Source organism: Sminthopsis crassicaudata, chromosome 5 (genome assembly GCF_048593235.1).
Source record: "Sminthopsis crassicaudata isolate SCR6 chromosome 5, ASM4859323v1, whole genome shotgun sequence".
NCBI lineage: Eukaryota > Metazoa > Chordata > Mammalia > Dasyuromorphia > Dasyuridae > Sminthopsis > Sminthopsis crassicaudata.
In genome coordinates, this window is record NC_133621.1 from 8305696 (window position 1) to 8332054 (window position 26359).

General features: G+C 39.4%; 1 long non-coding RNA gene across 1 annotated transcript in view; it reads left to right on the forward strand.

Moving 5' to 3' along the window:
• The first annotated feature begins 13400 nt into the window (after positions 1 to 13400).
• LOC141543519 (uncharacterized) overlaps positions 13401 to 26359 on the forward strand; it is a 68661-nt gene continuing 55702 nt past the window's right edge. The window contains exon 1 of the long non-coding RNA XR_012482458.1: positions 13401 to 13534. This is a non-coding gene — a long non-coding RNA (uncharacterized LOC141543519). The remainder of the gene's footprint in view (positions 13535 to 26359) is intronic.

The window sequence follows — 26359 nt, forward strand, 5'->3', positions numbered from 1 at the left end:
TACTGACACTTCCCAATAACTGTCCCTTTTCCCATGAAATCCCTTGTCATATGAAATAATTAAGCAAAGAAAATTGACAGCCATCATGGTGACAACAGGTACAAAAATCTAGACTCATTGTTTTCCAACTCCCATCAAAAGGAGGGAAATATTTTTCCATCAGTTTTCTAACACCTATATTAGACATGGAAACATTGTACAAAATCTGAATTCTGAGCAGTATTTTTCATTTATATGATGGTTATTATGTAAATTTGTCTCTTATCTCTAACATGCATTTCAAAGACTTTTCCAGGTCTTAAAACTCCTGGTGAAGGTTTTATGTATTAGGAGAAGAAAAACCCATTTGGATCTCATTCATTTATACTTGAAAAAAATGGAATTCAGAGTCAATTGTCTGTATCTCTTAGCAATCAGATAATTTTTCTGGGTCATCATACTTCTTGACTATTTGTATCAATTTTGTGGCTTCTCAAAAAATAATTCTTGACTGGCACATTCAACTCAATAAACAGCTTAGCCATGTTGTTATGGTCATTACATAGGAGTTAAATGGTTTGACAAATCCATGGAGGATTTGGTTAGCAGCATACCTCCTTTTATGAGTCTCTTGCCTGTACTTTAAATGTAGTGTTTATTCCACTCCTGAACTTAATTAGCAGCTAAGAGCCTTACACTTGGTATTTTAAGAAAGCATGTGATTTGTTCATTCGTTGAAAACCAGATTAATTAACTTTCTTTCATCATCGTCTGTAACCATGACTGGGTGTGTCTCCTGATCTATTACCTTGAAATGTCCAATGGGGTTTTACTAACCTTGAATTCTGGGGTTCTTACACTTGGATGAAAACTTTTCTCTCATACATATGTTAGCTGAAGAATTGCTTTATTGCCTATTTAGATTAGAGAGTGGGGGGTTATTAAGGGATGTTAGTACTTTGCCTCTTTGCTTAAAGTGTTTCCTTTAGACTAAATGATCTGGGAGATGTTCATTTTGGGGGAATGGGTAAAGAAATTATGGTAAGTAAATGTAATGGAATAATAATATACTGTGTGAAAGGATGAATAGAAAGAATTCAGAGAAGCAAAGGAAACTTTTTATGAACTGATGACAACTGAAGGAAGCAGAATCAAGAAAAAAGATAAAGATGAAGAGAGGAGTAATCATGAAAATTCAAATGGAAAGAACACGCCACCCACCCAAATCCACAAACTGAGATAATTAGTCAGTATTTATGACATTGTAGATGCAAAGCCCATGGAACAAGGAAGGCTGACAAATCATAATGATCAATAGCTTGATTTTGGAGGAGACATGACAAAAGTCACTCCCCCTTTAATCCTTTGTACAAGGAATGACTTTCTGAGAAAAAGAAAGGGAGAATATATTAGAAAATGGAGATGATGTAAAAATGGAGAATATCAAGAACATTTAAAAATAGAAAACATATGAACAAAATGCTTATCTTCTTGGAGAAGATTTAGATGAAGGAAATTAGTTGGTATTTGAAGGGAGACATTTGAAGTCAACTACCTAGACTTGTTCCCTAGGGTAGTTAAGAATGAGGAAAGGAATTAGCATAAGAGATTATTTGCTAAACAGGTCTGACTCTGGAAAACATTGTTTTGGGGTATGGGGAGTTTCATTAACTCTGTTTGCTTTTTCTAGACCTTTCTTCTTCATTTCTCACTCTCCTTTTCCCTTTCAGACATCTGGTACACTCACACTCTTTCTTTGGCTGCTCAGAACCCTCAATCTTTCTATCACCTCTGTGCATTTGTGTTAGTTGTATTCCACATCAGGGAATATTCTATCTCAACACCTCCAAATCCTGGCTTCTTTCAAGACACCCAGTCTCCACTCCCAGTTGCTTACCTCTTAGGTTGCTCTCCATTTATATCTTATATGTGTATAACAATTTTCATGTGATCTCCCCATTAGAATATGAACTTCTTCAAAGCAGGGGCCATGTAGTAGCTGATTGACTTGTGAAGTGACTAATCTTCTGGATCCTTTCTTGTGTGACCCACTACTTTGACCGAATGGCTCTAATCTTCTATTGATTTCCTTGATATTCAACTTTCTTTCAAGGAAACCAATAAGATGTTCTGGGCTTGTGCATTCAGGTGGATTGATGCTTTAGGTGACCCCATCAGAAGGTAGCCTCTGTGGCTAATATTTGAATCCCAAGAATCCCTGTTGCCCTCTATGGAATTTATTGGAACAGATTATAGGAGAAATATTATTGAGTAGCCAGTTCAGTCCTAGGGCCTACATGTATATATCATGTTGAGAATTCTACGATGGATCATGTGACATGTAGTGCAATAGGAATGAAGATAATGGAGAAGTAGTCTAGTTTGAAACTTATAGTCAGATTGAAGGGATTTATTGAGAATCATTGTCAGATGGTGATTGTAGCTTCTTGCCCTGAGAAACCCTATCCTATACCCCTTCCTCTTGGAACTGTAGTGATGGTCTTTGTTTCAAGAGCTTCAACATATGGATTCAAATGTGTTTGCTTCTTTTTAGAATTCCCTCCTGTTACTTTTCCTGGCGTGGCCCTAGGAAACAACAGCTGAATTTGGAGTCAGAAAGACCGGATGTGAACTCCTATCTCAGATGTCCTAGCAAAGCATTCTTGGCCAAGCCTCTTAGTCTCTCTTGCCTCAGTTTCCTTTTTTTCTAAAAAAGGCATTAATAATAGCATCAACTTCACAGTGTTGTTCTGAGGATTTAATGAAATGAGAGATGCAAAGTATTATGTAAATGTCAACTATTATTACTTAATAGTCACCAGTATGATGAAGTCATTATTACTTAATGTCATCAATCTTCTTATTCACCTTCTCTTCCACTTACCCTTGGAGCCCCATATTTACCTCTCCTATCACTCCTTTATAGCCAACTAGTGGAGAATGGGCCAGAAGTGGAAGCATCTGGGGAACCATCACCCAAGTGAAAGGTGTCACATCTCATTGAATTCCACCTGTTCGTCCATTGAGCTGGGAGGCTCCAAGGACAGGCCTGCAATGGGATGTTGGCCACAGGACATTAATTTGTTTTATCGTCACAGTTCATGAAGATTAAGACATTGCAGATTGCAATCTGCCTTGGTTGAAGAAGGGAGCCAGACTGAAAGAATTAGAGATCCCCGATCTGTTTTGTTATATATGGTATATATGTGTAAGATACTTCTTACATATACATTGCAAACATTGATAGGTATATTTTGTATAAGATGTTTTAAAATGTGCTTTGGGGAGTATTTGTAAATATTATTTGAGATGCAAGATCATCCAAGAGAAAGAGTGTTAAATTTGTAGTCAAGGGTTCTGCTAATTCTTACCTGTAGGATCTAGAGCTACAGCTTAGCCTCTCTGGGTCTCAGCTCTTTCTGATATACAAGGAAAGGCTGGAACTCAGGGTCATATAACATTTCTAATGTAAGATCCAGTATCCTGCTCTTTGTGGGATTCCAGAATCTCTAAATGAATGAAGGTCTACGACAGAATGTACTCACGTATTTTCAGGAAAAGCCTTTATCCTCCCATTTCACTGTAGGATGAAGAAGACATCATTAATTTCTTCAAAATAACTTTCTTATTCTTAGAGTCAGGAGAAACTTGTCTTTTCCGAGTGTTTATCCTCATTCTGAACTTTTATCATCCAAAAAGTCATTCCAAGACAGCACGTTGTCCTCATTTTCTCTGCATGGAGCAGAATGAGACATGGAAGCTTCAAGGCCATCTGCTCCCCCCTAGGAAATGCTAGAACCTCTCAGTATCCAGACAAGAACCATATGTCAGAACGGCATCAGACCAACTGTCTTGCGTTAGACCATTGTTAGCCCGGGAAGAGCTCCCCTCCAGAAACCTTTTAAGGGCTCTGCCATAGACCTCCTGAGAGGGATTTGAGACGGCTGCGAAAACCCAGATCAGCTCCATCAGAATGATTCCAGCCTGTTCTAGAGAGTCAGGATGTAGCAACACAGAACCCATTTACAAAGAATATTAAGGTCGTGTCTCAAGAGTAAATCAGAGACATTGTGCCACAAAAGATGGAATCTAGAAGCTACTCTCTGACCATTAGCTCTGTGACCATGGGCAGTCAATAAATGTCCCTGAATTTATTGTCTTCTCTGTTAAAAGGGGATGATAATATCTATGGTTTCATTACTACTGAGTTGTTATAACTAGCTATGCACTTCCTTGATGGTAGAGGGAAGCTCAGAGGATTTGGAATGGAAGGGATCATCAAATTATAAAGTCTAAGCTGGAAGGCACTTTTGGAGTCATTTAGCACAACATTCTCTTTTTGGAGATAAGAAAGTGCAGGTCCAGTATGGGTGCACTATCCCCTAGACTCCATGGGATATCCCAGCTGGGAAAAAAGAACATTTCCCCATCCTCCAGACTTTGGAGGCAATATGTGCATTTCTGTCTCCCTTGCTTTTTGTCCTTTTCTGGACTTCTGGCCAATTGGACCCAAGTTTTGGGCCAATATAGGGGAAAGGCACCTATTTGTGTGTGTGTGTGTGTGTGTGTGTGTGTGGAGGGGGTTTGCCGTTTCCCCTTCTCTTACTTTTATTCCCACCTTCCCTTTCTCTCTTCCCTAAGGTTGTCTAAACATGATGGGGCCTCTAAGGAAAACAAAACTTATACTACTTAGAAATTGGGGACTTATGGGACCTTCCCATATATCTTCCCACATACCTCCTGTTATACATTTAGTCTCTCAGGCCACTGGACCTGCTCCATGATACTAAGCACAGACCCTACAAGTCCTCTCAAGGATCCCTGAGACTTGGTACTCCTGGCATTGACTGATGCATCTTGAGGACAATCTGGCCTTTTCATTCAACCTTTAATTGAACTCTGTTCAAGCTGTTGCTTCCATCTCTCCATCTTATCCTCTGCAGTCCCCTTCTTCTTTTGCCTTTCTCAACATCAGGATCTTTTTACAGTGACTTCTATCTTCTCATTACATGACCAAAGTCTTTAAGCTTCAGTTTCAAGATTTCATTTTCCAGTCTATATTAATTTCTCTAGGAGATTATGAATGGAAACAAAGGTCCCATATATTCCAACATTTTGCTTCTTGTTTCCAATTCTTTGATATCACAGTGTCCATTGATTGTGAAGTGGCTGCAAAAATAGTTTATGGATACAATGCAGTGTGATTCTTCAGTAAGAAATGACTAATATGAGGAATTCAGAGAAATGTGGATAGAGTGCAATACTCAGGAGAATATATTCAAGTCTTGCCTGAAACACATACTAACTGTGCAATCCACCTAACTTCTCTGGTCTCTAATGTCCTCATCTGTAAAATGGGAATAAGAGAAACATTTACCTTACAGTGTTGTTGGAAGAATCAAATGGTGAAACTTCTTATTTGCAAACTTTGAAATGTTTTTCAAAGGTTAGCTATTATCATTATATCAAATACTGTAGCATGAAAATGATATAAACATCACTATGGCATTGTAAATAACAAGATCTCTAAAATCAGATGTCTCAAGCTCCCAAGTTTGGCCAGAACCAGGTTAAAATGTAATTGGAAAAGGTTTAACAAAATAAGTCAAAATACAACACAACATAGATAATGTAAATTCATTGTTTTCTAAGTCAATATATGGCCTGCAGGGATCCATTCCTATTTGAGTTTGACATCCGTGTAAAAAGAACTGTAGATTCTGTGTAATTGGAAAAGCAAATGATGGTCCCAGAGAGTAGATAATGAAACAGACCTCCCTCCTCACAGGAAAGAGACAGGGGACCACTAGGGCAGAATATTGTGGAAGCAGTCACTGTAACGGGTGTTATTGCTTTTATTTATTTCTTTATTTATACTTAACTGGTTTTATTTGCTGGAAGGGAGGGTTCAGTTGTAAGTTGGGGAAGACTTTTTTCCCTTTCAAAAATATAATGGGAAAACTCTGCAATAGACCCAGGAAGGGGACGGGGAGAAAGGGAAGAAATGAGAAAAAGAAAAATAAATTCAAGGTCTTTTGACAGAGACTCGTAGACCCAGATTAGACAAGTTTGAATGATAACTTCATCAGGATTTCCAGACCTTCTTCATTGTTCCTTCTAAAACAGTAAAATGAGAAATGTATAGAACAGAATGTCCCATGCTTTCTTATAGAAATAGTGAAACTGACCTATTCTGTGCTTCCTAGAAACTGAAAATATTAAGGTTTTTACATATATATATATATATATATATATATATATATATATATATATATATATATATATATATATATATATATTAAATCTGATTAAAAATCTCTGCCCATGTTTGCCTGCATTGGTTGATAATGTCATATCTGCATCTAGAAGGGACCTAAGAGGCCCTCCAATTCCACCCTCATTTTATGGACAAAATTCAGGAGGTGGACCTGGCTTAGACCACAAGATTCATCAAGCCTTGATTTATTGCTTAGTCTATACCATGGGCTGGTGGTCCAAGGATTCAAGGTCAGGTCCTTCTGCTCCTAATCCAGGACTCTTGTTGCTCTCCCTAGTCCTGAAAACCTTGGTACAGGATGTCCTGAGCTGGATCTCCCAAGATTACCTGTGTGACCTTGACCAATTTGCTTGACCAATAGAGCTGGGTCTATTTCTTCATTTAGAAGATGGCTGAATAGCCTTGGAACACCTCTCTGTCTTTAAAAGAATTACACACTTTACCCTTTAAAATATCTCAAATGTCAGGATAGTATCTGATCGTAGTTGATCTTTGTTTATGACTTGAAGTTTAATTAAGATTGAGATGAGCTCATCTGATCCCTAGGGATATTTGAGAGGTGCCTGATACAACTAGTATTTCTTTAATTTTAACAAAATGGCCTTTTCAACTACAGTCCAGTTATAGGGGCCTATCCAAAAACTGAGTCCCCATTGGTCAATCCCCCAATACTTTCTTTGATTTACTCTGAATTTCAAGCATAGTCATTGTATATATTGAAAATATTGAAGTTCCTTTCTGAATTAGGCCAGAAAGCTGAATTGCATTTGAGTAAATAATGTTGCTTGAGGCAGTGAGGTGGTACAGAAGATGGAGTTTCAGTCCTGAATTGGGAAAACCTGAGTTCAAATCTAATCTCAAATCTAAATACTTATTAGCTATGTGACCCTGTTGTTGAGTCATCTCGGTGACATCCAACTCATGATGGCCCCATTTGGAGTTTTCCTGGCAAAGATACCAGAGTGGTTGATCATTTCCTTCTCTAGCTCTTTTTACAAATGAGGAAACTGAGGCAATCAGGATACAGTGATTTTCTAGTAAGTGTCTGAGGTTGGATTTGAACTTAGGAAAATGAGTCTTCTCGATTCTAAGCTCAGTGCCTAAATAGGCAACAGTTGCTTTTCTCATCATTGATGTTTTTTGCTCTTGCAATCAACCCTTTCTTAAGCTGTGAGCCTCAGAGATGTGTTTGTATAAATATGCTAATGTGTGTGTATGAAATTTGACTTTTCATCTCCATTTCCTCATTTGTACCAGGAGTTTGTTCTTTCACTAGATTTTAACTTAAAAACACTTTGCTGGGAATGTAAGACTGTTTAGATAAAACAGAAAGATTCCTTGCTTTTTCTAGGGAAGAAGGAAATGACTTTTTATTAAATAATCAAGAAATTTTACCCTTGTGCCTTTCCAGGAATTCCCCATCTCCACCCTTTCCCCTCAATAAGCTGTAGATTTATTTCTCTTTCATTAGGTTATTTTTGGGTGTGGCCAGAGTGCTTTGTAGTCTGTTAACATGCTCCAGTTTGAAACACATATTATATTAGTCATTAAATTTTCAGCAGCTTTACTTGACAGATAAATGTACTATTGACTCAATAAAAGTTGACAAAACTCAATCGTAAAAACCAACAATCACTTCACCACTATTTGCCTCAGTCTCCTCTACTGTAAAATGGCAATAATGATAGCATCTACCTCTCAGGATTCTGTAGGGATCAAATAAAATACAAAAAAACCCCAAAATCTCTCCATTAAACTCAAATGAAATCTTATTTATAAAGTGTTTAGCACAATGCTTGGAACATGCAAACTTCTATTCTTTCTTTCTGTGTGACTCCACTTTCTTGGCTTCTGTTTTCTCATCTCTTAAATAATTTTTGGACTAGATTCTCCCTAAATGCAATATTTGGAGGTTGCAAAGATCCTCTAATAATCTGGCAGAAATCCATGTTTTAAAAATCCTCATTTGGGAATGGTCAGTTAAGTGGGACTGCTTATGCAGTCAGGTTATATAAACATTTTTTTTCCTATCTGGCAAATGAAAGAATTGTTCCAAGTAGTATCTAACTTTCTTTTCTGAGAACCTGACATCCCAGGATCCTTGGATGCTTCTGTTTCATAGAACTTTATTTTAGAGTGTAGAGGTCTACAACTATGTTTTTTTTTTTTTGTTTGTTTTTTTTGTTGTTGTTGTTTTTAATTAGCATGGGTTCTCCCAATGTGAACACTAGCTATCAATGCAGATCTGTAGGGCTTATAGCCTCAGGAGAGGGGTTCTTAAACTGGGTTCTAGAGATCGTTAAGGGATCATTGGAGAGGGTTGGTTTTGATATATTTGTAGTTGTGCAACTGTATATATATAACTATTTTTATGCACTTAAAACTTGATTCTTTGTTTTGCAGTGCATAAAGGGTCTTTGGCTTAGCCAAACAGCCAAAGATATGTAATTTATGGCAAAAAAAACCCATTAAGAAGCCTTGTCTTGAATGTTGGAGGGGATGTGGGAAAAGTGGGACATTAATATATAGTTTGTTTGAATGAATCCAACCATTCTGGAGAGCAATTTGGCCTATTGAATTGTGGATACCCTTTGACCCAGCAGTATTTCTACTGGGCCTGTATCCCAAAGAGATCTTAAAGGAGGGAGAGGGAGCCCCATGTGCAAAAATGTTTGTGGCAGCCCTCTTTGTAGTGGCAAGAAACTGAAAACTGAATAGATGCCCATCAGCTGGGAAATGGCTGAGTAAATTATGGTATATGAATGTTATGGAATATTATTGTTCTATAAGAAATGACCAGCAGGATGAATTCAGAGAGGGCTGGAGAGGCTTACAGGAACTGAATGAAATGAGCAGAACCAGGAGAACATTGTACATGGCAACAGCAAGATTATGTGATAATTAATTCTGATGGACTTTATTCTTTTCAACAATGAGATGATTCAGGCCAATTGCAATGATCTTATGATGAAGAGAGCCTTTTTACTGTTGTTATGAAGATCGAATGAGATAAATATGTGTAAATCACTTAGCACAGTACCTCACATATAGTAGAACCATATAAAGGTTACTAGTATTGTTGTTGCTCCTGCTACAGGGGAGTGCCTGAGGACTCTATTCCCCTTTGAATCCCAGCTGTGGTTGACTGGCTTCCATACCAAAAAGCAAATATGACTGGCTTTAAACACAAAGCAAAGCAAGGCTGCGAGGATGTGCTCATCTGTATTTCCAAAGGCCTAGAAATTTGCTTTTATAGGAAGAGTCATTCTCCATAAGGCAAGAAGCATGGTACTATCTGACAGGGACCAGTGGCTAAGGTCAAAAGGTTCTTCTCTTTGTTGAAGGGGGAATATTTGTAGCTATGAGGTGAATTTGGCCACTCTCAGGAAAGCTTATTGCAGATCACTCTAGTGGGTAGGAAACTAGGCCTTACGGTTGGGAGGACCTGGGTTCAAATGATACATATTAGCTGTGAGATCCTGGGCAAGTCACTTTAACTACCCAGTTCCTTAATCGACTCTCAATCTATAAAACTATAATTTTTTTATTGTAGGAAGAATTTTCTCATTGGGAGGTCTCTGGAGCAATGAAATCACATGGCCACCTCCCTTATAGACCACCTTCAAACAATACAAAGCATATTGTCTCATTTAAGGGGTCTGATATTCATATAGTTCTGAGCAGTCCATCTCAGAATCAAATAAGGCTCTCCTCTTTATCATTACAAACCCTTTATAATCTGCCCTCAACCCACCTGTCGTGTTTGATCCTCCTATGCTGGCAAGCTACTGGCCTTTTTTTTTTTTTCTTTTTAAACTAGAGAAAGATGTTTGTGTTCTTTATTTCTAATGCAACTTGACAAGGAAGGAGGATGGCCAGCCAGCTCTGGAAGAGAAATCGGAAGGCAGCTTCTCTTTTCCTTCTCAGAGAGCCAACTGGTTTGAGCTGCTTCCATGATGAGTCAAACTTCATTCTTTCAGAGGCTAGAATGAGGTTACCAGCCAGGTGGCATCCAAGGGCTAGAGGCCATTCATAGAATTTAACCTGAATGGAACTTTAAAGGGGTCAGGAGACCCTGGGGGGGCATTTCCTCACTCCAAACTAAAGAATCAATCTGTGTGTTTTTTTTAAGTCCTGACATTAAAAGGCAAAGCCATGAAATATATTTATAGTCGCCCAATAGTAGATCTAAGGACAGTCTCTGGAGCAAAAAAGATGGAGTCCTGGTTCTGACATATACTGCCTACATGACTCTGGGCAGGTCCCTTTATTTCTCAGGCACACTCATCACCCACCCCCACAATTAAGACAAGAGTTCTTTTTTTGTAGTCAATGAAGCCTAATTTATATTTTTATTTTTTATTAAAGCTTTTCATTTTCAAAATATATGCATGGATAATTTAACCATATTGACCCTTGCAAAACCTAATGTTCCAATTTGTCCCTACCTTCCTCCTCCCCCTTCCCCTAGTTGGCAAGTAATCCAATATATGTTAAACATAGTCAAAACATATGTTAAATCTAATCTATGCGTACATATTTATCCAATAATCATGCTGCACAAGAAAAATCAGAGCAAAAAGAAAAAATGAGAAAAAACAAAATGCAAACAAACAATAACAAAAAGAGTGAAAATATTATGTTGTGGTCCACATTCAGTTCCCATAGTCCTCTCTGGATGTAGATGGCTCTGTCCATCACCAGATCAAGGGACCTCTTTGGAAAATAAGATCGACAAGGCTGCTAATTTGTTGTGCTTCCTTTGAAGTTGAAGGCCCTGGGTTCAAATTCCACCTGGGTCACTCTGTGTCATGTCACCTCCCTGAACCTCAGATTTTTATTTTTAAAATGAGGAGGTTGAACTTGACTTTCTATGAGGGCTCTATAAGCTGTAGATGTGGAGAAAGGAGTTGGCAAACCCTATGTATCCCTCAAACAGAAGCCATGATAGCTCTGCTATAGTAGATGTTGTACTAGTGTGTTTTAATTAAGTTCCAGGATGAAAGATGCATAGGAGGGAAAAAAATGTGTCTTTAGATGCTCCTGGAACCCAACCCTCCCCCCCTCCCTTGCCTCAATTGTATACATTGCCTATAGAGCCACAAGGAAATTTCCTACATTCCATTAGCTATCTGGTCATACCCATCTTTGGCAAAAAACATAGGAAAATTTCACCCAGAAATTCCCATGCACGACTTTATTGAGAGATGTTAAAATTGAATATCAATTTTAAAGGCAAAAAATAGACACAAGGACAGCAGATTAGGGACAAAAAAATCCATCATAAATTATAAACAATGATCCTTCATGTTCACTTGGTTCCACATCTCATCTCCAGCTCTCAGAAGCTCTGGAGCTTTGTTATTTCACCTTGCATCTTCCTTTTCATTTTTGTACACCCTTGACCAAAGCTAGAAATCTCTTCTTGGCCTGGTTTGCTGCAGCCACGTTCAGGGAAGCTCATCTTCAGCCTTAATATCTGACTTATCTGACTGAAAATGCCTTCCAAAGGTTTTGGTTTTTGGCCTGTTTGGTTCCCTACAGTCTGGGATAGATCCCAGCATTATCTGTCTGGAAAACTTTAGTGCTGATTGAGCTGTCTTTGTTTTTAATTTCAGAATAAATGATTTTTCTGATTAATCAGAAATCATTTTTTTTCAATTAGTGTCATCAACAAGTATTTATTAAATGATTACTATGTATCAGGTACTTGTGCTAAGTTCTAGAGATACAAAAAAGGCAAAAAACAGGGAAAGATGGTCTCTGCCTTCAAAAAGTACTTCAAGAAACCATTGATGCTCATAGAAATTCCCTTCACAAATTCAGATTGAGTCTTCATTGCTTGGGATATCAAAAACTTAAGTCACAGAACCCCAGATAATACCAGAATTTGGGTCTCTCTGTCTCCAGTGCTCATCCTTTCTCTACTATTCTAGACTTCCCTTCAGTTCTGAATCTCAGTTACCCACCCCTCCCCGATGGTTGAATGCCACTGTATTGGGCCTGTTCAGGAGAGTCCCACAATCACCCTTGTTATCATGTATCCTTGGTTGGAAGGGCTGGGTTCCCGATTGTTCACAGATGAAGGCCAATATTTTATTCTTCATCTTTTTGTGGGGCAACATCCACTTTTTCTAGGACAAGATTTAAAAAACCTGGTATCTATAGATCTCTAAGAAACCATGGGTAGATTCCATGAGGTTCCATGAACTTGGAAGGGGGAAAAGACATGGCATCTTTTTTCCCCCCCCTACCTCTAACTAAAATTTAGCATTCACTTTATTTAAAAGCAGGATTCAGAGAAGTACTCTATTATTTCAACAGAGGAATCCATAGCCCAAAAGAGATTTAAGAACTCTTGCTCTAAGATTTGTAGATTTAGCCAATCAGAGTCAGTGCTCAAGCTCCCATCTCTGGCAAACTCTGTCTCTTTTTCGAATTTGCTATTTCATATGACCTTGGTCACATTGAAAGTACATTGGTACATTGCATAGTACATTGGTACATGAAACTTGGTACATTAAAAGTAGATCCCCAGAGACTCAGGAGTTCTTGGGTAGTGTACACAGTGCTTGTGTTTAGTGTTGGAAAAATAAAAATAAGAAGCAATATATAATAAAAAAAGATCTAGCTAGGTGAATGCTTATGACTCTCCTAGACCTGGTCAACCTCTCCAAGTCCAGGAATTAGAGGAAGAAAACAATCTGAGTTTGGCCATTTCTCCTGAAAGGAGGCAAGGATGTCTAAGCAAAATGTCGAATTCTTACTAGATGTTTGATTTATGCCTCCAATAGGGCTTGTTTTTAATGATGTAGGAACTCAGAACCTACGACTTGATGCACCATGGGGCATGGAAATGGGATGTCAATGATGGCCATACTGTCTCTTGTCTCAGCTGCCCAGGCTCAAGTATGGACTTTCAGCTGCTTTTCATCTTAGTCCATTGTTGGTGAAATAGGGAGACTGTGGAGACATTTATCTGTTTGGACACTAGTTTCTTTTCCCTCTTTCATCACTGAAACTGGGTTGGCTAGTTCACAAAGAGGACTGTTTGTGACAATCGAGGATTCTGTTCCATTCACTACCCCCATCTAATCAGACACTTCATTTGTCCATTCCTTCTTCCTCCCCAGCTCCAGTAGTTATAGAGATGGCGGAAAGAGGCTGTTGTCTTTGGGAAAAGTAATGGGATGAGGACTGGAGCAAATGACCAGAGCGGAGATCTTGTACAAGGAGAGGAAACAAACAGAAAGAAAAGGAAGGACAATTAAGTAGAGAGTAAGTGAAATAGTGGGAAAGGCAGAAAGAGAGCAGCCTTCTCTCCTTAGGCTTCCTCCCCACCCCCACCCATGTATTTTGTCCAAACTCAAAATGCGTAAATTGTGCTACATTATCCTCTTCCCTCAACTTAACTCCCCCCCTCCAACATAGCCAGATTTCATCAAATCTCTTATTGTTCATTTTTTTCAAATAAGCTCAAATATGGAAACTGTACAGATCCCAAGTATTGTGTCGGTGAAATCATTTCTCTTTATGTTTAGATAATTGGCCACACAATATTTCTCATTTTCTGCAATTCTGGGAAAAACACTTCTAATTAAGCATAATAGCTCAGCATTTCTTTCATATTGCTGAGCATGTGACAGTTTTTCAAGATAAAAATCAAGAAGATTTATTTCTCGCTGACAGCCAGAGGCTGAGCATGTTTATGTAATGATGACTGTAGACACATCCAAGGAGTCTTCATTTAAGGTTCTTTATCAATAAAAATGTTCAAATTATCAACAAAGGCAACTGTGCCATTTGGTTTTATACATATTTTAATTCGAAGGATCTTAATATGGGAAACGGAAAAATACAATTTGAAAGTTATATCTTTGAGACTAGAATAGAATTTTTACTACCATCCTGTCATATATCTGAAAATTCTCCATGCCTAATTTGTAGTCATGGAGAAAACAGATGAGAGGAACACTAGAAGGAACTGAGGATGCTTGGCCGTGGGAAGAAAAGGCTGGGGTAGGGATGGGTGGGTGTGGAGATAGTGGCTACCTTTGGTTCTTAGGGTTAAAAGTTTCCTAAAGGTCATCTTTGTACTGCTAGCACAGTGTGGCCCATGGTAGATGCTTAATAGATGGTTATCGATTTAAGTACTTGAGGGATTGTCACTTGAGAGAGGCGTTAGCGCAGTTCTGATTGACCTCAGAGAATAGAATGAGTAGCAATGGATGGAAGCAACAAAGAGACAAACATAAAGTGATGAAAGGAAAACAAAATCCCTAACCATGAGAACTATACCAAAGTGGAATGGATTGCTTCAAAAAAATGGCGGAGGTCCTCTCCTTGAAGGCCTTCAATAAAAAGCTGGAAGCCCCATTGATGATGCTTTTAGAGGTGATTCTTATTCAAGACCATTGGAAACCTCTGATGTCCCTCTCACTTCTGGGAATCAGAAAAATAGAATTCTTTTTCAATTTGGAGTAGTGTCAAGACTGAGTTAGCTCCCTGGATACCTTAGAATCAGCCGGAGTCAGGATAAGCAAAAGTCCTTGGTCTTTATTCTTGGTCTTTAGGGGTAGGAGTGAATTGGATGGACACAGAATCTCCGCGACCTCTCCTCTCCGTCTCCCACCCAGAAGTGACTCTGGCTAGTCTTACTCCACCCCTTGGTCCCTCCTACACTTCTCTGTATACACCAAATGATTGGGCCAGCATAGGATAGTGGGAAGGGCCATTTTCCATGCATATTCTAATAGAGTATTGTCCAATCAGTAATTAGCCTCAAGTGCTCGGTTTTCTGACTTCAGTGCATCAACTTAGTTTCAGTCCTTTACAGATTAGGGTAAACAGAATATTTCTTTAGAGAAATGAAACCATGGCAGATCCTCTTCATCTTGAGCTCTCACATCAGCTTTTGTGAGATAGTGATACAGATGGTCGGAGAGAACCTTGTTTCCCAAGCTGAGATAATACTCTTCATTTGCTCATTTCAGTGCAACTAAGGGAGGTGATTGGTTGGGTTTTTCCATCTTTTGATCCTTTTCGAGGTGATGGGGAAATGGTTTCGAGAAATGGTCTCCTAGCACTGTGCTCTCCCCAATTAGGAGTCACCTCCCCTGTTGCAGACTGGAAGCCATTTATGGCTGCCCATTCTTATTCATATCCTGTTATAAGGATGCTGCAGGGGGACCCTCTCTCCCACTCAACAGAAAGGCTGAAGAGCTTCCTTGAGTTCTCCTGCCTTCTGAATGCAGGAGCACAGCACGCGGGCTGTTCACAGGGCATCCGATCTCTCAACCACCTACTTGTCCACTCATGTGTTACTTTGCTTAATAAATGCACAAGTATTTCACTAAATGCCAACTACATGTCAGTACTATGCTATGTAAGAGCTTTATGAATTACGCTTTTCTGGATGACATTTTGTATTCCAACCCTTTTTGTAATTTTTTATTTGTAATATGGGGCAGCCTGCTGACCTACCACACTCCTCTCTGTTGCCCTGTGGGTGAGATTCCTTTTAATTACACAAGATTCTTTGAAGGATCTAACAACAGAGATAACCTTGTGAGACCCTCTGATCATTTTCATCCAATGAAACATAAAACAGGGATATATGTGCTCGCCAAAGGTGCTTAGTGGATTAAGATTTTAAATGTCAGGTGGTAACATTTGAGAATCTGATGAAAGATGCATAGAAATGAGTCGAGGATTTCCTCAAGTTCTCTTCTTGACCCCAGGTGTGCAGAAATCTGGAAAAGTATTCACGTAGGCTTTTTGGAGGCAGAAATCACTGCCAATGATAGGCCATGTAAAGGCCTTTCATCTTCTGGAAGGAATCAGGCCAAGGACATATGGAGCCAGGGCAGATTGTCATTACCAGTTTACTCTGAAGTAAGGTTGAGCCAACCTCTTCTAGTTTATGAAACTTGAAACTACTTTTGGTTCAATTAGAAATAATTGCTCTGGGTCTGATAACTTCTGTCAAAATGGTGAGTCGAGTCCCCTGTTCCCATGACAGTCCCCTGGTTTCTACTGAGTTTTTTCCCCCTGCAATATAAATAGCCTTGATAGCTTCAGCTGGTCCTTTTTATGTTTCATGGACTCAAGGTCTTTCATCATTGAGGGCAAGTTACCAAGAGGCCAGTTGAGGCTGAATGTTAGGAAAACCTTCCCAATAAAGGGAGCTGCCTCACAGTGAGATGATCTGACTTAGGAGGTGATAGGCTTTCCCTCATTGGACTTTGTAAGAGCTCTTTAAATGGGCGGCGCCACAGTGCATTGGGAGATTGAGGCCCAGAAGTAATTTCTGTGGATTTTAGGACTGCCTGGCCATTTTGAGATAGCTTCATAATGGGTGACTCTCTCACTGATTGGCCGTGTGTGTGACCTCACAGGCCCTTTATAAGCCCACTGCAGGTAGCAGTCGCTCTCTTTAACGTGGCGCTCTTCACCCTGTCTCCCTAGCCTGGGTGGCCAAGCCGAGATGGGTAGCCAAAAGAGGTAAGGATTTTGGTAGTGAACATGTGGTCTTCTGACCAGGTGTTCACTCGGGAACCAACAAGTCAGGGCATCAGTCAGGGCATTATGTGAGTAGGTATAATAAAGGCTTTTAAGATTACACGTGGCTGTTCTTGAGTGTGCTACCGGTTACTAAGCTATAGATTCAAGAGATTGTGGCCAGAGACCTTTGAAGGCCTCAGAGGAGGCGAGCCGGGTAGAGTTCACACTGCAAAGGTCAGTGGTCAAAGGTACTCTGGTGGGTCTAGGACAGACTAGTAATTGTAACTGCCAGGAGAGCACGTTACAGGACTTCAGGGAAAGCCCACTTCTCAGGTACAGTACGGTGGACTAGTTGGCTTCTGAGATCCCTCCCTCATCTCAGACATTGACTCTTTAGCTCTTGCTTGCTCACTTGCACCCCACTTTGACTCATTCTCCCTAAAACAGGAACCTGGAAGACCTCTGGAGTGGGGGCTAGTGGAGAAGCTCTAGAGACTGTGACCCTTCCCGGTGCTCTCACCCCCCCCCCCCAGGCCTGAGTCTTGAGGTAACCATAGACCAGTTCTCTGTTGATGGAATACAAGATGGTGGCTGGCCATCCACTTCGCTAGCCTGGTCATGGAGCTCCCCCAGTTTCTCTGTTATAATGAAACACTGAAGGATTATTTTAGTGGATTTTTACAAGTTAATTAAGCATTTATTAAGTTCATGCCTTGTCCCAGGAACTGTGCTAGGCTCTGGAGATACAAAGAGAAAAATGAAATAATTCATGCTCTCGAAGAACTAATATTCCACAGGTGGCGACAATGTGAAGTGCTCCATGGGAAATGGATTCACTCACCCAAGATATTGCTGGGATCTATTTGTGTTTCATGTAAAACATGTCCATTGTCACATCTTTGGGTATGAACCACATTATGACATCATAATGTCAGCTGAGGTATTTTTGGTATAGGGCTTGTGCTGCTCTCCATCTACAGAAGTCTTGGGGTGGGCACTCTCTCCCTGGTGGAGATAGCAAGGTGGGTTAAAGGTTACCCTTTGACATTTGCCCGGGGTGCTGAGAGAGCAGGTGATTTGATCAGCTCATGTCAGAGTCAGGGCCTGCCCTCAGGAATCCCTGTTGTGGAAGCTCTAAAACACCCCATTCCAGCAGCATCACCCATAAATGGGGCCGGACTCCTTTCTAGAGTGCTTTGCGCAGGGTCTCCTTTTGTGCTTTGGGCTTCAGATGAGGGAACTACTGGGTGTTGGGAGTCCCTTTCTCCCCAGCCTCAGACCTGGAGGGCTTCCCCATCTCTGCGTGTCTCCAGGGATTTCATCCAGCTATCCAAAGATCAAGCTCGGGGAGATTTCTCAGAGACTCTACTGCTCTGTCTTGCCTTTCGGTTCTTTGGCTTAGAGAGCTTGGCTCCTCAAAGAGATTTGCCATCACCCTTTGGTAGAAGTGCCAATGCAGAGGTGTCCAATCTGTGACCTGGATCACTGGCTTTGGTAGCGCCCCTTGGCTGGCTGAGACTGGACCAGGAAGTCCAAGCTCTTTGGTTCTAAGAAAATGACTGAGTCTGCTGGCTGAGGCCGTTCTAAGTCAGGATTGAGGCTTTTGCAGTAGTACCAGGGGGAGAGGCCTTTGTTCTTGTCTCTGACAATCAATTAGTAAGAGAAGAAGTAAGATGGTAGCATGATGGCTCTAGAATAGAAAAGGAACCCGGAGATCAGCTTGTCCAGTGTTCTCATTTCACCAAGCAGGAAGTATAGGCTTGGATAGGTCAGGTGAGCTGTCCAGAGTCACAAAGTAACAGTGGCAGAATTTGAACTTTTTGCTTCAAGTCCATGCTCTTTCTGTAACACACTGACTCCTCATTTGCATTTAACTTATGCAATAATTGTAACTCACCTTTATATTGTATTTTCCTTTTAGTAAACCTGTGAGGAAGATGCTTCAGATTGGATTAGCCCCATTTTACAGATGAAGAAACTGAGGCTTGCAGAGGCAATGATTTCAGTTGGCCATAGCTACATAATTATATGTGTGAGTTGTGAGATTCCATCCCAGATCTCTCCTGCCTTCAAGCCCAGCCCTCTTATTATGGAAGCACATGACCTCTTGTTTAGCTGCTAGCTATGGGCATGGAAGCCATGTACTCTAGGGACAGGGGACAGCAAGGTACTTTGGCGAGCAGGCTTATGGGCTAACTGCTCCCAATTCCTGCCTTCTTCCCAGTGGTTGAGAGGACAGTTCAATTGAATTCAGAAAGAACTTATTAAACACCTTCTGTATACCTGAGGCCTTTAGGGATTTGGACAAAAATAGAATAGATTCTCTTCTCAAGGAGTTCAGATTTTATCGGGAGCAATCGTGTGAGTCTGGGTATTGTGATATGTATACATGTTGTGCACAATGCAAAATAATTTGGGGGAGGATAGAGACATAACTTCTAGGAGGAAGAGGTTCAGTGAAGTTCTAGAAAAGAAATGGAGCTTGAGCCCCCCTTGGAGGTTGTTAGGGGGATTCCCAAAAGGCAGAGCTCATTGGATGTTCTAGGTATAGGCAAGGCTCCCTCCCAAGGCAAGAGGTCAGAGATGTGGTCGCCTACAGGGAATAAGGAAGTTCTTGGGGAAATTGCAGGGGGTGGATTGGGTTCCTTTGCCCCCCATTTTCTTGGCTCTATGGTTGGAGATGGAGTGTTTCTGAATTGCCAAAGAGAAATGGAATTGATCTACGTGCCTTTGGAGGATGGGGAATAATTAGTGGGTGAGAAGCTGGAAGTCTACATGAGATGACTAATGGACTCCCTCCCAAGGAGTAGTTCAGTGCTAGCACTTGTTTTTGTCAAGTGGCCCTTGATGAAGGAATTGGGTGAAGATCGTCTTTGAGCAAAGTCTTCAGCTATTGGACCGATGCTGCAGATTGGATGGTGGGTTTAAGACTTAAGTGGCATGGGCTAGTAGGAAGTTCCTGCATGTTTGTTTATGGAGAGTAAAGGATTTAGGCCTGATGTAACAAAGATGAGATAATCATACTACTAACCAGAATATAATCTTTTAAGGTAGCTTGGTACAGTGGGCAATGGTCTGGGCTCTAAATCTGGAAGATCCGAGTTCAAATTCTGCCTTGGACTCCTGTTATTTTATGATCCTGTCTGGGTAATTTAACCTTTCATGGAAGCTCAATTTTCTTCTCTATAAAATGGGCATAATAATGCCTTCCACTCAGTTTTTGTTTATTTCCTGAAGCTCAAAAAAGGGTCCAAACTTTTAAAGGTCTATATAGGTGTGGATACTGTTATTATCACTGCTACCATTTCATGTGATTCCCCACATAACAATAAATTAAGTATTCTAGGTATTTTACAGAGTGGGAAACTGAGGAAATGTTTGTTGGCCCAAGATCGTAGAGCTTGTATGTGTCCTGGAGCTTGTTTGTCCTGATTTTGGGTCCTAGGCTTTCTCCCTCATTATATGGTGGGCTTCTGGAGGGCAGGGAATGCCTTTGGCTTTTTCAAATTGAACTGCTGAGCACACAGTAGGCACGTAATAAGTTCTTGTTGATTGGCTGTTTTCCACTGTGCTGCCACTTGGACATGGTGAGAACAAATCACAAAAGATGATGGAGGTGGGTCGTGAAACTTCTTTAGAAATAACAGTGTGAATGAAGCCCTTAATTTACCAAAGAAATGGGCCTTTTTCATCCATTAGAAAGAAAGGAAGCTGAGAATCACAATGAGAACTGGCTTTATTGAGAATGTACTTGTATCTATTAAACAAGGAACTTGCTTTACAAGTTGATGGGGACTCAATGGTTCATACTGGGGGCTCTCTAAGAGGGGCTGGGAGACCCTTTTAGGGGCTCCACAAAGTCAAAAATATTTGCATCACATCATTAAGATATTCTAACTTCTAATATACTAAATATCAATAGAAAATGCCCACATACATATTCTTTTGAGGGGAGAGTTTCTTTATTAATTTTACAATTAAATTAATTATTCATTTTAATACTATAGGACACCCTGAGCCCAAATGTTTGACAGATGCTGGCTGCTTTCTTTTTCTATCTGACAGGCAGATAATACCCATGTGGATGCAAAGGCCCATTTTCCAGATGAGGAAATGGTAACTCAGTTCACCTGTGACTTGCTCAGGAGCATAACTAGTAAGTCACAGAGCCCACTGCTGCTGGGCTTTCAGGGACACATGAACAGGTTCAAAAGATTAGGCCGCAAGATTGACTTTACTCATAGAGATATTTGATCACTTAATTAGGGATGATAAAGCTCGCCTTCCACCCCTGCTAGAAGAGAGATGGTCTCAGGATGCAGAATGGCCTTCTGGGTGGTTTGGCTTAGCCAATGATATCTGCTGTATCTTTTGTGAGGGTGCAGAAGGATAGTAGGGAGAGAAAAAAAAAGCTCATTAAGTGAGAAAAAGAATTAGCTCTTAATGAGATGAGGATGTCTGGTCAAGATTAGCATCTTCATTTCTCAATACCCATTTGTTCTGGGACCACATGGAGAGGGACTCCAGTGAGCCTGGGATCATCCCTTCATTTCTCCCACCAGGATTGTTGCGATTATTCCTATGTCTTTGAACATGGCTGGGCCGTGGCTGGGCAACAAGAAAGGAAAACATTGTCCAGCTGGAGCTGGGGTTTTGGCAGGCCGGTCCCTGAGGTCAAGTTGTATGTGGTACCCCGTGCTCAGCTTGCTAAGGTTTAGGGGGGAAGGTGGCTGAGTTTGGGGAGACACTTTCACGGCCATTATTTTGAATTTCAATGGGCAGCAATAAAAAGCACTTTCTTTTCTACATGAATCTTTGCTTATCTTTCTATTCTTAGTGTGTGTGTGTGTGTACGTGTGTGTTTTCAAGCCAAGACAATCCTGTGCTGGAATTTTAAGTTTTGTCCTAGAAAAGACTGCCAGATTCCTGGTTCAGGAAGGAGAGAAGCCAGAGTGGAAAGCCCCTTTTGTATTTATTTTTTAAGCAGTTTGCCCAGAAACAAGGCCATGATTTCCTAAGATCCCTTGACCTTGCCAGACACAGAGGGGAGTATGGGGGAGGGAGACGCCAGTATGTGTTTATAAAAATTTTTTTTTTTTTTTTTTTTTTTTTTAATTAGAGCTTTAAAGTTTACAAAGCATTTTTTTTTTTAATTTTTTATTTTATTTTATAATTATAACATTTTTTAACAGTACATATGCATGGGTAATTTTTTACCACATTATCCCTTGCACTTACTTCTATTCAGATTTTTTCCCTTCCTCCCCCAACCCCCTCCCCCAGATGGCAAGCAGTCTTATATATGTTAAATATATTACAGTATAATTTAGATACAATATATGTGTGTAGAACCGAATTTTTTTGTTGCACAGGAAGAATTGGATTCAGAAGGTAAAAATAACAGTTTACATTCATTTCCCAGTGTTCCTTTTCTGGATGTAGCTGGTTCTGTCCATCATTAATCAATTGGAATTGGATTAGTTCTTCTCTATGTTGAAGAAATCCACTTCCATCAGCATACATCCTCGTACAGTATCATTGTTGAAGTGTATAATGATCTTCTGGTTCTGCTCGTTTCACTCAGCATCAGTTGATGTAAGTCTCTCCAAGCCTCTCTGTATTTCTCCTGTTGGTCATTTCTTATAGAACAATAATATTCCATAACATTCATATACCATAGTTTACCCAACCATTCTCCAATTGATGGACATCCATTCATCTTCCAGCTTCTAGCCACTATGAAAAGGGCTGCCACAAACATTTTGGCACATACAGGACCCTTTCCCTTCTCTAGTAGTTCCTTGGGGTATAAGCCCAGTAGTAGTATGGCTGGGTCAAAGGGTATGCACATTTTGATAACTTTTTGGGCATAATTCCAGATTGCTCTCCAGAATGGTTGGATTCTTTCACAACTCCACCAACAATGCATCAGTGTCCCAGTTTTCCCACAGCCCCTCCAACATTCATCGTTATTTGTTCCTGTCATCTTAGCCAATCTGACAGGTGTGTAATGATACCTCAGAGTTGTCTTAATTTGCATTTCTCTGATCAATAGTGATTTGGAACACTCTTTCATATGAGTGGAAATAGTTTTAATTTCATCATCTGAAAATTGTCTGTTCATATCCTTTGACCATTTATCAATTGGAGAATGGCTTGATTTCTTATAAATTAAAGTCAATTCTCTGTATATTTTGGAGATGAGGCCTTTATCAGAACCTTTAACTGTAAAAATTTTTTCCCAATTTGTTACTTCCCTTCTAATCTTGTTTGCATTAGTTTTGTTTGTGCAGAAACTTTTTAATTTGGTGTAATCAAAATGTTCTATTTTGTGATCAATAATGGTCTCTAGTTCTCCCTTGGACACAAACTCCTTCCTCCTCCACAAGTCTGAGAGGTAAACCATCCCATGTTCCTCCAATTTATTTATGATTTCGTTCTTTATGCCTAAATCTTGGACCCATTTTGATCTAATCTTAGTATGTGGTGTTAAATGTGGGTCCATGCCTAGTTTCTGCCATACTAATTTCCAGTTTTCCCAGCAGTTTTTGTCAAATAATGAATTCTTATCCCAAAATTTGGGATCTTTGGGTTTGTCAAAGATTAGATTGCTATTTTTATTCACTATCTTGTCCTGTGAACCTAACCTATGCCACTGATCAACTAGTCTATTTCTTAGCCAATACCAAATGGTTTTGGTGACTGTTGCTTTATAATATAGCTTTAAATCAGGTACACTTAGACCACCTTCCTCTGACTTTTTTTTCATTAGTTCCATTGCAATTCTCGACCTTTTATTCTTCCATATGAATTTTGTTGTTATTTTTTCTAGGTCATTAAGATAGTTTCTTGGGAGTCTGATTGGTATCGCACTAAATAAATAGATTAGTTTGGGGAGTATTGTCATCTTTATTATATTCGCTCGGCCTATCCAAGAACATTGAATATCTTTCCAATGATTTAAATCTGACTTTATTTTTGTGGCAAGTGTTTTGTAATTTTGCTCATATAATTCCTGACTCTCCTTTGGTAGATATATTCCCAAATATTTGATACTGTCGACTGTTATTTTGAATGGAATTTCTCTTTGTATCTCTTGCTGTTGGATTGTGTTGGTAATGTATAAAAATCCTGAGGATTTATGTGGATTTATTTTGTATCCTGCGACTTTGCTAAAATTCTGAATTATTTCTAATAGCTTTTTAGCAGAGTCTTTGGGGTTCTCTAAGTATACCATCATGTCATCTGCGAAAAGTGACAATTTGATTTCTTCATTTCCTACTCTAATTCCTTGGATCTCTTTCTCGGCTCTTATTGCCAAGGCTAGAGTTTCTAGTACTATATTGAATAGTAATGGTGATAGTGGGCAACCTTGTTTCACTCCTGATCTTACAGGGAAAGGTTCTAGTTTATCACCATTACATATGATGTTTACTGAAGGTTTTAAATATATGCTCCTTATTATTTTAAGGAATAGTCCATTTATTCCTATACTCTCAAGCGTTTTTAGTAGGAATGGATGTTGGATTTTATCAAATGCCTTTTCTGCATCTATTGAGATGATCATATGGTTTTTATTAATTTGATTATTAATATGGTCAATTATACTAATAGTTTTCCTAATATTAAACCATCCCTGCATTCCTGGTATAAATCCCACTTGGTCATAGTGTATTATTCTGGGGATGATTTTCTGAAGTCTATTTGCTAATATCTTATTTAAGATTTTAGCATCAATATTCATTAAGGAAATTGGTCTATAGTTTTCTTTCTCAGTTTTCGATCTACCTGGTTTAGGTATCAGTACCATGTCTGTGTCATAGAAGGAATTTGGTAGGACTCCTTCAATCCCTATTTTTTCAAATAGTTTACATAGCATTGGAGTTAGTTGTTCTTTAAATGTTTGGTAGAATTCACCTGTAAATCCATCTGGTCCTGGGGACTTTTTCTTAGGAAGTTGGTTAATAGCTTGGTCTATTTCTTTTTCTGAGATGGGACTATTTAGACTACTTACTTCTTCTTCTGTTAATCTGGGCAAGCTATATTTTTGAAGGTATTCTTCCATTTCATTTAAGTTATCGAATTTATCGGCATAAAGTTGAGCAAAGTAGCTCCTAACTATTGTTCTAATTTCCTCTTCATTAGTGGTGAGTTCACCCTTTTCATTTTCAAGACTATCAATTTGCTTTTTCTCTTTCCTTTTTTTAATCAGGTTTACTAAGGGTTTGTCTATTTTGTTGGTTTTTTCATAAAACCAACTCTTAGTTTTATTAATTAATTCAATAGTTTTTTTACTTTCAATTTTATTAATCTCACCTTTTATTTTTTGAATTTCAAGTTTTGTGTTTGTCTGGGGGTTTTTAATTTGTTCCTTTTCTAGCAATTTTAGTTGTAAACCCAATTCGTTGGCCCTCTCTTTCTCTATTTTATGCAGGTAGGCCTGTAGAGATATAAAACTTCCCCTAATTACTGCTTTGGCTGTATCCCACACATTTTGGTATGATGTCTCATTATTGTCATTTTCTTGGGTGAAGTTATTAATTATGTCTATGATTTGTTGTTTTACCCAATCATTCTTTAGTATAAGATTATTTAGTTTCCAATTATTTTTTGGTCTATTTTCCCCTGGCTTTTTATTAAATGTTATTTTGATTGCATTATGGTCTGAAAAGGATGCATTTACTATTTCTGCCTTACTGCATTTGATTTTGAGGTTTTTATGCCCTAGTATATGATCAATTTTTGTATAGGTTCCATGAACTGCTGAGAAGAAAGTATATTCTTTTCTGTCTCCATTTAGCTTTCGCCAAAGATCTATCATATCAAACTTTTCTAGTATTCTATTTACCTCTTTGACTTCTTTCTTATTTATTTTGTGGTTTGATTTATCTAATTCTGAGAGTGCAAGGTTGAGATCTCCCACTATTATAGTTTTGCTATCTATTTCCTCTTGCAGCTCTCTTAATTTCTCTTTTAAGAATTTAGATGCTGCACCACTTGGTGCATACATGTTTAATATTGATACTGCTTCACTATTGATGCTTCCCTTTAGCAGGATATAATGCCCTTCCTTATCTCTTTTAATTAGATCAATTTTTGTTTTTGCTTGATCTGAGATGAGGATGGCTACTCCTGCTTTTTTGGTTTTGCCTGAAGCATAATAGATTCTGCTCCACCCTTTTACTTTTAGTTTGAATGTCTCATCCTGTTTCAGGTGTGTTTCCTGTAAACAACATATAGTAGGAATGTGTTTATAAAAATTAAGGAAGCTCAAATATCTTGGGGTCGGGTCCCTCTGGTGGGCCTTGTAGTGCATAAGGATCTTTAGGTGAATTGTCTCCTTTGCTTCTCACTCACATCCCAGCCTGCCATGGAGGCACAGGGCAGAGGCAGCGTGCTCCCTGTGCCACTGTGGAGACTATGGCTTGAGGGGAGCAGGGATGTTGGTCAGGTGGGTCGCAAGCCGTGGGCACCAGCGTCCTTCTCTGTCTGGGGAACTTACCTTTCTGGGCCACGTGTTTTATTAGGAAGGAAGGAAGAAATGAAAGCATGAAGGGAGGAAGGGAGAAAAGGAGGGAGGAAGAAAAGAAGGAAAAAAGG